This window comes from Parambassis ranga, chromosome 1, assembly GCF_900634625.1.
Source record: "Parambassis ranga chromosome 1, fParRan2.1, whole genome shotgun sequence".
Taxonomy (NCBI): domain Eukaryota; kingdom Metazoa; phylum Chordata; class Actinopteri; family Ambassidae; genus Parambassis; species Parambassis ranga.
Window position 1 is genome coordinate 8,874,315 of NC_041022.1, and position 11,995 is coordinate 8,886,309.

The following is an 11,995-nucleotide window of genomic DNA, read 5'->3' on the forward strand; positions in this document are numbered from 1 at the left end:
CTCCTTCCCCTGCCCCACCACCTCTCCACCCTTAGTGCACAGGGTAGCTGTAGAGGAAGGAAACCCATCCGAGAGTGAGCCTGTTTGTAGTTTAAAAAGGTGCCACTGCCAGCATGTGACAAAATGTGTGGATTTTGAAAAGGCTGCATGTATTTTAGGCCAGATTCCTAATTTTAGGTTAGTGTGTACAGTTTTGTAGGTTGTGGCCTCCTGCAGTGCATCACTTCAGGCCAACTTCTCCTCAATACACACACACTTAAGTGTAACAGTACAGAATAAAAATATAGCAGCATGCAAAGCTGTTAAGACTCAATCATTAATTCTTTTCTTTCCTTATGGTCACAAGTCATTGTTTGGCCAATCCCAGGTCACATGGTGCAAAGAGGGAAAAAGTAGGAATGCTGCAAAGCAGGAGGTAGTCATGTGTCCCAGTAGGTAAACACTTTAAAGAGACTATAGCTCAGGGATATGGATGGGTATGTTTAAGACACATTGTTTGTGGCCCCCTCCTGTGTAGGGAGGTCAAATGATCCTCATCCCTGTATCATTCTGAAACCAAGCCACACTGAACTAGCTGAGATCGCCAATCCAGACAGGAGGCAGGGAGTCAAGCAATTTTAAGGGGGCAAGCTCATTTTTCCAGGCCTAAGGGACAAACTACAAAAACCACCAGCTCCTAAGTGAAACGGGGGAAATCAGATAAATGGCAAAACAATGCTAAAGTTTCTCTAGATGCCTTCTCCTCATCAATTGTCATAAAAAATGTAAAATGATAGAAAATCTGTTAATCCTCACATTAGAAAACCAGGATTACTGGACCTCTACACATAGCACAGCTTAGGGATAGCAGCAACATCAGGCTGTGAGGCAGCTGAGGCAGCTGGGTCACCATTTAAGTCCAGAAATATCTCAGCTATATCGTATGATTGGATTCACATTCTCAAGGCGGGGCCAAATTCTTGTGTTGTACATCATGTTTAGTGCTCATTAGCATGTGTTAGGTGGACATGCTAAACATTAAACATGCATTTAAGCAGTGTGATTGTGTGTGTACCCTGGAATTAGTTGGGACAAGTCTGATCCTATGACTGTGTGGAGATGGTTATGTTACACATTTAAAGACTATAGGCCTAAATAATTTACTCCTAAGATCCAATTTATAGCAGAAATAAACATGTTTACAGCCCCAAAAGAGATGTTGTAGTTGAGCTTTCTGTTCATGCATCAGGGCATGACCACTTTAATGGTGGTGCTGCCAGGTAGCGAGCTGTCTACAGTGCATACAGTTACAGTTGCCTTCCTGCCTCAGCACCACCACTCCCCATCTTTTTGAATTAGCCAGAAGCTATGAAATCAGACACAGTCAAACTAACAATGTCCAGAGTGAACATGCTTGTCTGGTGATGTCCAACTAGTGCTTGAGTACAGCTGTAATGGTCAAGCTAAAGCCACAGGTGTAGTCTCTTAGTGTTGTTACATGATACTCGACAAAAAGCAGGGCTTGAATTTAGAACTAGTAAAATGTATTCTAGATTCATAATCAGCTCTATTTTCAAAGGATATAAAAACACTTTGAGGCCTTTGAGGGGTACTGAACACTGATCTAATCAACACGGGACAAATTTCAGGGTTTGCAAGAGCCATTGTGCATCATCCCTAATGATCAACGTCATCACCCGAGTCTCTGTAGATTGGCGCCGTATTAGCATCCGGCACAATGAAACTCTCAGATCTTTTGAAGGTTTTAACACAGAGACAGTAGACACATGGCCACAATAAAAATGCCTGCTGCAATGGGCCTCTCTCAAACATTATTGCTTCCTCTGAAAACTCACTGACATTTTCATAAATGTCACAGATTTACATCATTCTCGGAGGACCACTTCAGCTGGTGTTGTTCATGGGTAATTACGCAACATCCACTATGCAAACCTCCGCACTCAGGAAAGCAGAGTGGGAGAAAAGGGACCGAAATAAAGAGGGATGATGGCAGTAACATAAAGAAGATGAGAAAGAAGTAACGGCTGAGCAAATATTAATGAATCAGTTTGAAGTAAACATCAACGGCCCTCCTGAGTGACACTTTAGTCCACAGTGGAGCACAGAGATTTGAAGAGTAGCCATTCATTTTGCTGACCTTTTTCCAGCCTTGTCTTCCTGCCTGCTTTGCTTTCCAGAACAGCTAAAGCACCCCTTTGCTTCCCATTCACCATTCACTTTTAAAACACAACCAACTGTCTTTTTTTACTTAATTTTAACTATGCGGATTATGCTAATACACCCAGCAACATGGTTTAAATACCAAATACTGTAGGCTTAGCAATATAAAAGATATGCAATTAAGTACATTATAAAATGTTATTTTCCCAAAGAGCATGTGAGTGTCAGCTGCAGGGCAGCACCGCCCTCAATCAGCCGCTCTTTCTTTTGTTTTGGCCTCTGTCCACTGCTTTGGTTAACAAGGCCTCTGAAAGAGACCCTCATTCTTAACCTTTATGTCCTCTCCTCGTCAGCCACAATAGGTATTTGTTCTCCATGGGAGGTCAAGCCTGATCACACAAACACTAAATATACGTCCTGCCTGCTGACTTTTTCCCCCTCCACAGATCAATTACTGTAAGCGTTGGCTCACATGTGACAAACACACACACACAAATCTGCAAATCCCAGGTTGAATTGTACTAGCTGGGCAACAAATATCTACTCATGTGTGTTAGGTTGTATTTACAAAACTCACTGTGCAAGCTGACAGCAAGCTAGCACAGCCCCCCCACTTATAATTACTAGTTGTTCAAAGCTCTGTCCGTCAGTTAGAAAATGACTGGGTGAGAGTGACGAAGCATCTTTTTCCTGGGAGCCTCTTCGCCTGACCTCATGTTGACACTGCAGGCTACACCACTGTCAATGTGCTTATTTCCCCCCAAGGGCCACACGTTGTGTGGTTCTCTGCTTTGTCAGGACTTTCTAGCCAAGATACTAATCTGTCTTCCATCAAGATTGTAGTCAGGCTTCTCTTTTGTTTGGCTTGAACCGTGCAGCCACTAGGGAAAAGCTTCCTGGGTATTATCTCCATTCCAGGATATTCTCAGCCCTTCCTTGTGATACAGTATCAAAACAACACATTATACTGCTCCACCCCTCCCTGTTCCTCAAATCAGCAATGCTGATGTAGCTACTACTGCACCTTTCAATCTCAATTCTCACTTCCTGTCTCAACACTCTCCTTCCCCCCGGCATTTTTTTTTTTTTTTTACAGAAAAACATGTCACTTCAGGGTTCCCGGTGTGAGAGAACACACCTGAAACACATAGCACCCTTTCACACACGAATATGCAGGTGAAATGACAGCATCGCTGAAACATAAACCTGTTAGACGACAGACCGGCGTCGCCCCTCCCCGGGCAATTGCCCTTTGGCTCTTAGTGACCATTGTTTGCCTCTGTTCCCAGGCACTGACATCTGGTGAATATAGCCATAGCGAGAAAGAGGAAAGCAAGTGCACACATACATACATGCAAACACATTTACAGGCAACAAAGACATACACGCAGGCAAAACTCAAACAAAGGACAGAAACTGAGACACTCTCATGTGTGGACAGAAACGCACACACACACACACACACAAGGAGGAAGATAATGTAAATAAACACACATTTGCAGACTATTACACCCACAATCCCTCAGGAATGGGAGGGGCAAGACACAGAGGGGTTTAGAGTGACACAGTCATTGGTACATGGAGAACACCATAAAATGAAACGCAGACAGATGTCTAGGTTACTTATTAAAAGTTTAAGAGATTGCATAAAACCGGCATATACTGTACATGTCCACACGTCATAGACATTATAAAGGGAAAGTTAGACAAACACACACATCCAGCGTGTCCTTTCTCTGCTGTCAATGGGGCCAGAGAGATAAAAGTTCAGATCCTAAGCTGTCATTTATCCACAGGGGCCTCAGACTTCTGTCTCTGCAGCTCCACTGGAGGTGTGGCACCTTTACTCCCTTAAAATATTAAAACAACCCTCCCAGCAGTCTCCCACCTCTTACCCTGTGTCTCTGATGTGGGATATTGCCAAATTAGCCAGGAGGGCCTTAAGGCAGTGTGTCTCCTCTGCAAATTAGAGAGGAGAGAGGGCAGAAGAAGATCAGAAACAAAGGGTGTGCATGGGACAAAGAGAAAGAGGGGGACTACAGGTTCAAAGAGCTGATGAACTGCTTAGGAGGTGGGCAATAATGGAAGGCAGCGGAGAATGAGGACAAGAAACAGACGTGACCTCACCCCTGGTACTAGTTTAGCCTGATCAGACCAGAAAGCGACATAGTGGAATTCAGATGTGGTTTTTTTAGCAGGTGCTACTGGAATCTTGTTTGTGATGATTCACTCCTGGTCACTGGGTGGAAAACATGAGTCCAGATTTGCAGCAATCACTTGTGTTGGCAGATTTCTTTCTTGTGGAGGAACACATCAGGTTGGAAATTCTTTGCGTTTAAGTTGGATTTTAACATCTGTCAAACAAAACTGTTGGATGTTTTTTCGTGTATGGACTGATAGTTGTGGTTTCATAGTCACTAAATGACTCTTTTTCATCTTGAGATGAAAGTAATTAACCATACCAACATCGGATAGTCCTCAACCGAAACCCACAGAACATCACACGGACATGACTTTATTCCCCAGTACACACATCAATGCAGGCACAGCTATTGCTCTCATCTTTCTTGAAGACATGTAGCCTCAGACCCCACGAGACACCAGATGATGGTACCATCATCCGATTCTTACTCATTCAGCAAAGCTGAAGGAGAGGTGAGAAGAGAACCCACGTGAGAGGAAGAAAACAACGAGGAAACAAGGGGAGACAGGAGAGGAGATGCTCTGGGAATCCTCCCTCTGTCGTTTTCACACTGGTTTCCTGTTGTTACTGCTCCCATTTCCTGTCCCAGAGGAACTCCTCACACATCCCAAAATTCTCTCTGTTTACCAGCCTGGACTGATAAGTGGTTTTCTTTTTTTGTCTTACCTGATTTTTCTGTGTGAAACCATGTGTGAAAAGAGAAAATCAAGTTTATTCAACCCTTAAATAACACATCAAAAGTAAAGTATAAGAAATGAAGTGACAAAACGAGGAAAAAAGAAAAAGGTGTGCATTGATGCATATGATCTTTCAGATGTTTATAATCCTTCTCACTGTTACAGAACAAATCACTGATCTGATTGGGTCACACACCTTTTCTCCTACCTATCTTCCTTCTTTTTCTTGTTTTGTTGTTTTCTGACTAACTTCTTCCTTTCACACTCCTGCATCTTCCTCCCCTCAGGGTCTGTCTGCATGCCCCTCTCCTCCCCCCTCCTTCCCTCTGTGGTTTTCTGTCTGTTTTTTGGGGAGTGGTGGTGGTGGTAGTTGGAGGGGGTTTAGTCTGGCTAGGGGATACTGCGGTAACCTTTCTTTGGGTCCTTGCTGATTTCATTATTTTCATTATTGGGAGACTTCCACCATGACAATCCCATTAGGATAAGACGAGGCCCAGCAGGAGAGGGCACGCTGCCTGGGGTTGTTGAATGTGTGTGTGTGTGTATGTCCTGTAGGATAAAAGACTAAACTTAAGCATGGCTGTATTTATCCAGATTTTCAGGGGGTCTAAATCACGAAAATGCTTATGCAACTGTCTATAAGACAGACACTGCTTATGTATTGTCAGGCATGTAAAGTGATCCTATTGGCTATTCGCCACCCTTTAACTCCTACCAAAAAAAGGTTGGAAACAGTTAAAGACATAATAGTGACAGGCATCCCCTCACATCCAAAATTTCTACATAGTTTTTCCACTGTAAGTGGCGAGAATCCACCTGATTACCGAGGAAAAAGAAGCAGCAACATAACGTCAGACGAGATGACTGATGGAGCGAGACTTTCCACCCACACCCAAAATAAGTGTGGGTGTCATTAGGATTCTGGTGTTTTGGTAGAAAACACCCAAGTCTGCAGGAAATGCTAAACATCAGAAACACCAACAACCTGTTCACCTTCCATTGTCCTGCAGATCTTCCTACAGCGGTTAGTGTCATTTAAACTGAAGGCACTGAATTGTAGCAGCATTGGAGGCAAAAGAATTTAATTGAATTAATCAGTTCTTACCAAATTCGCAAATGTAGTTTGTGTGTTAGAAAGTATTGCTTATTCCACAGAGATTTAATGCAGCAATGAATGTTGACTCTTTGAGCACAACTGGTTAACAAACAACAAGCTAAGGAATGGTGCTACTTGAGTGCTCTGAAATCAGCAGTGTCATCGAAGGCAACATGTTTTATCCTTTCAAAGGCCGATTCGACACTCATGCTACCTCCACTGCCAACCTACCTGAACAAGGTGCATAAAAGATGCAACAACCCTGGATTAAGCAGGCCATGAGAAAGGGGAAGGAGACTTTTAATCCAGAAAAAAGTACACAGCGACAACTAAGAAATGGAGTTACACAAATGTTGTGTATTGAATTGAAGAACAACTAAAGTACAAACTTCTTGCAGTGGCAATTCTATTCCTGAGCCAGCAGTAGCTGGTAAGCTCCACAGACAAAGAAATGACTCATGGTGACATTTTATTATGGTGCTCACAGTGTGCCTGCAGAGTAAGGTTAAAGAGAACACAAGATTACATATGAAACCTCTGGGTGACCTCATACTAGCGTGTACTCAGTGTCTCTGAACCAATGGGGCACACTAACATTTTGCGCTGACTGGGGCTTATTAAACGTCTCCTTCATTCTTGTGGGGTTTGTTGTGCTTTACTTTAGCAGTTGTCTAAACCTCTGCTGAGCCATAACTCAAGTGACAACTGTGTACTCTATGGCTTCAGGTGACACAAGGTTAGCACTGTGCTGCATGTAAGTGTAATCCTATTAACACAATGAACTTTCACCTGGAGTCACACAAGAACGTGCATGTACACCTTGTAGCTTGCCTGGCATCTGGTGGATGTTCATAGTCAGAATATCTTTACCAACACCTCTTCTTTATTCTTATTCTTAGCAAGTTTCACAAAGATTGTTGCAGACTCCACTAAATGAATCTGAGAGTGAGTTTTAATATAAGTTTATATTTAGAAGTCTGCATCCCTTTGTTTCTTTGCATCTCCAATGAGGCTCAGAGAGAGCAGAGAAGAAGTGTAACAGCCAATGAATCACCACTGAAGTGAGGGGATGGGAACCTCAGAAGCCTCCTCACAACATCATCATCTGCAGCCGATCTCCCGCCCAGCACTCATCACTCTGACAGCTTAAACACCCCCATTTAGCAGCCTTTTTTGTAGTCTGCATGAGTATGTGAGGGGGAGGAGGAGGAGGAGGAGGAGGAGGAAGAGAAGGAAGAGGAGGAAGAGGAGGAGGTGGAGGGGTGAAGAGCCTCAATTAAACCTAAAGGGAATGGACTACAAACACTTTTAAAATACACAGAGTATACATAATCTCACTAGGCCCTTTGGCACAAACAGAGTGGGGAACACATGACCGCAGCTGCCAAATCCTTATAAGTCTAATACTTCAATGTTGCTGTCAGCAAACTACATGGCCATCTTGCCATGAAACGGGTATTACAGGGTGGCTGGGTCACGCAAGCTATGATCGGAGAAACTGTATTGAATTGTGTGTGTGTTTCAATCTGCAATCTAAAGAAACACACAAATAGGTTGGACAAGATTGAATAACTTGTTGATAAAATTCCAATATTGCACTTAGAGTTGAGCCCATGGCATGCTGTTTGTTATCCTTTTGGTAACCATGGAGCTTAAGATCAAGTGTCACTACTCAGCACACACTTCTATCCTCCCGAGGATCTTTCCCTGACAACGATTCATGTGTTATAGCCCCTCTGGGATTGGTTATGTTTGAACAGAACTGTTTCGTATGAAGTCCACACACATCTGAAATCAAACAAATGTTTAGAGCCGTTCTGAATGGCCTGTCCTGACAGCAGTGTGTGGGTTTTCAGTTCTAAACTACTTTTTTTTTTGCCAGATCACTACTACATTTGTTGGGTTGCCCTAAGCCAGCAGGTGCAGGCAGTGTTTGGTGACCTTTAACCTTTCCAGTTCCCCTTAAGAATGTCTTCACACTGTACTGATCACATTTACACCTGGATGAGATCTAATCACAGCATGAGCCACCTCTGTGGTCCGACTGACTGCTAATTCTTCATCGTCCTCTGATGAGCATTCAATATGGCTGCCTGTACTAAACAGATTTTTAGAGTGTGGTTTTGATCACATCAGATCACTCTGGGCTCATTTTCTACTTCAGTGTGAAACCAACAACATCTCTGCTTTTCAATTATAGTTTTTTTTTTTTTAACCAAGCATACAGACACTTTAGAGACACCCAGTGGCTGCAAAACAGTTAAAACAAATAAGCCACAGCACCACAGCACACTTTAGGGCAATGGTGCTTTCTTTTTTACTGCTATGTTTTGTTTTCCTCTCTGTCTTTACAGTTGTCTCCTTTGTGTAAAGACAGTATGCAGATCAGCCACTGAATACTTGTTGTGAGAATGCTGATCACGAATGAGTCATACTGAGCTTTCTAGCTGCACTATGAAATGAAAATGAAATGTTTTTTTTTAATCTGACAGAAGGTTTGGCAGCCCCATGTACATATTTTAAGCCAAGTTATACTGTCATTAAAATGGTATCATTTCACCAAGACTGTATAGATTAAACTGAATATTTTATGTAATCTGTAACTGAGATATCCTCCTCTTGACCACCAGTATAAATAGGGTGACCTTAGCAGTTGGCTCTCTCTGCAAAAGTAGGTCCAGGATGGGCCTCGAGCAAGCCAGAGACCAAGCCAAACAATAGCAGCCAAAGGGAAAGGTCTCTGCAGCCAAAACTAGGTCTTCCATTCACTGAGTTGTTCTTAACAAACAATGGGACTGGATGGGGGTGAAGACTTTTTTATGCTCATGTTGAGATTGCCAGGCAAGCACATGGATGAATGTTTAAGGCGTGTGTGCATGTGAGTGCACTCCTTTTTTCAAGAGGAACCGATCTACTAAAGGAATACACTTATGTTTAGACAGAAGGAGCCCCAACAGCAGGGCCAGGCAGCCCTCTGCAGTCTAAATATGTCTTCCTATTGGACATCTGCGCTTTATCCAAAGCAAACGTTCTCCTCTATTCATCTCCCACTCTTGTGGCCTCTGAATGGTGATTTGATGTGTATTGTTCAGCCCTCTGGTCGTGAACCCAGCTCTGTGATATTTTACTCCCAGGGAGATTTTTTTTTTAAAGTGAAATGGACCTTTAGTGTCCCATTTCCATGGCTGATTACATGTCAGATGTCACATTTTTTCCACACTTTTTGGTCCATTCTGCTCCTTGCTGGACATTAAAATGAGTTATGAGTTAAGCCACAGCTGTCACCAAAGAAGCCAAAGAATTTTGTCTTCTTCTTTTTTTCCCTTTGGACCACATCATAAATTTAATTGTACAACTCTTAATTGACTGATTATTGGTGAAAACGACTTTGTGAGAAGTTATTGCTTCGTTGAATAATTCAAACATTATCTTTGAGGGGGGTGTCTGGTCTTTTTTTTTTACTCCCAAAAAGTCTGGGCAGAGACAATGAGCTATGTGAACAATTTCAGCGAGTCAATCGGCAACTCCCAGGCAAACACAGCCACTCATTGTGTGCCAGTGTGATGGGGAGAAACTGAGGAGGGGAAAAAGAAGAGAGAAAAGTTGATATGAGTAAGAGAGAAGGGACAGAGCCAACTGCAGAGGAAAAGAAGTGACTCTTTCTTTCTGAGAAGAATTCATAGACATGAAAATGTTGCAGATCTCCTCCACTTTAACTCTGACCCTCTACTCGCAAGCTGTCCTATATATTTTTTGTGTGCATGTGACTAGAAAAGAAACAGGGTATACTATCCACCCCCCCCTCCTTAGACAAAGGGCGCAGATGGCTGGCCCTCCTCAGCTTTGGGGTGGGGTGGTGCAAGCAGACGCCTGCAAACGGAGCACCATGCCCTCCCATGGAGTTCATTTCAGTTCCCCACTGAAAGAGACGGCAGACGGGGGGCCCTGCTTATAACAAGAAGAGCTTAGAGATCCTGAACTCACCCCCACTTCGACACCCCGACACCCACTGGCCCATGACCCCTTGGTCCTCACGAGGTCACATGCACAGATACGAAGGTGGGAGGAATGCCAACACACAGACAGGGGAAGGAGAGAGAGAGAGAGAGAGAGAGCCAACCTGTGCATGAAAAGAGACCAGACTGTGCTGTGTGAGTGGACTGGTTGTAACAGAGTCTAATCATCTTAATTGGGTACTAGAGTGTAAGAGAGGTTTACCAAAAGAGTAACAAACACAGACTACTGTAAGTTTCACTATCTATTTCTTAAGAAGTTCCTTATTCATGTGGTGAGACATGTTGGCGTGCAGTGGCAAAATTGAGAGGGGGGCAGACCATATGTTTGGATGTCTATGAGCCAATGAGAGGGGACAAATGAGCTTCTACTAGTTAGATACTGGTAATACAAAATGACAGGGGGCCTGTATCTCAGAGGTTTGGTCTGTGATACAAGTAAGTAAACTCTAGTACAGCCCAAACCACTAAACCAATGTTTTTGTTTGTTTGTTTTTTGGGCTGGTCATCGGTGAGTATCTCAGACTCCACTGTGTCCCTCTGTGTCTGGATTGGCCGTTTAAGGGGCTTTTTAACCTGTTGAACATGTTGAATTGATGGCTTAGGAAACCAGTTACCTTTAAAACTCAACAATATATTTTGATTTGTGTAATAAGTGTACCGATGTTAAAACTAGCCTGCCACAAGAAAAACACTTGTGATTAAAGCAAGCAGATGACCAAAAGCAGGCTGTACTCACCTTTTATCTGTATCTAACTTTCTATACACAAGTGTTTTCACAACTACTTGGCCACACTCTTGCTGAAAGTTACACCAATACAGGTCTAAATATGCACCATAGGCCAGTGGGTGGTTAGCTTAACTTGGCTGTGCTGGCCAAGCAATAGCTTCAGCGTGTAAATTTATGTTAAAACATTTTTTTATTTTACATTTGAACCTACTGGATTAAACAAATGAGATATAAGTTGTTAGTCTACCATTTTATGTTCAGCTAAGCTAAGCTGGCTTTAGCTGCATTTAGCCACATTGAGTGTACAGACAGGAGCCATGTGGTACAGCCTCATCTAACTCCTATTGTAAAAAAGAAAAATCATAATGTTGACCAATATGTTAAAAAAAATCAGAATAACTGATAAACTCATGGAACAAATGCCAATGCTATCTGAAATATCTGAGTTTTATCTGTTTTTTGTACTCGTATTCATGTCAGATCACCCCCCTCTTAACTTGACCCAGAGTAGGCTGCCTGTTTTTTATTTTATTTAACCCACTTCAGATAGCCTGTTCTGCTTCAGATCCACAGGAGTAACTGATTAGCAGTCAGCCGTCCCCACCCGTGTTTAGGCTATGCTAAAACATGTCAACATACATCGTCTACTTTCCCTAAGAGGAGTTTGATTAAGGGCAGGATTCGATAAGGGATAATCTGCAGGTGATTATCTGTGGTAGATAGGGAAGAGGACATGGGAGACACATTCATAATTCCTACGTAATACGCAGCACTTAGTCCCTTTGACCCAATGACCCATATCCCGTCTTGTAGAAGAGGGGGCCTATATTGTGATACTGAAAGGCTTACAATGGCTTATCTGGAGGGACCTCGGGCACAGTGAGCCGCTTGTCAGCCCACTGCTGATCCAGGGGGGATGTGACCACAATGTGTGCATTATAATGGGCAGTGTGGGATGTATGTTGGCGCGCTAGCAGCTTTCCCAAACACTGTACAGAAAGTAAGGTAAATGTGTGTGTGTGTGTGAAGGAGGTAGGGAGGATGGTTTGCAAGCCTAAGTGTGTGTTATAGGGACAGAAAAGGCAGGATAAAGGAGGAGGCATGTGCAGCGTGTGT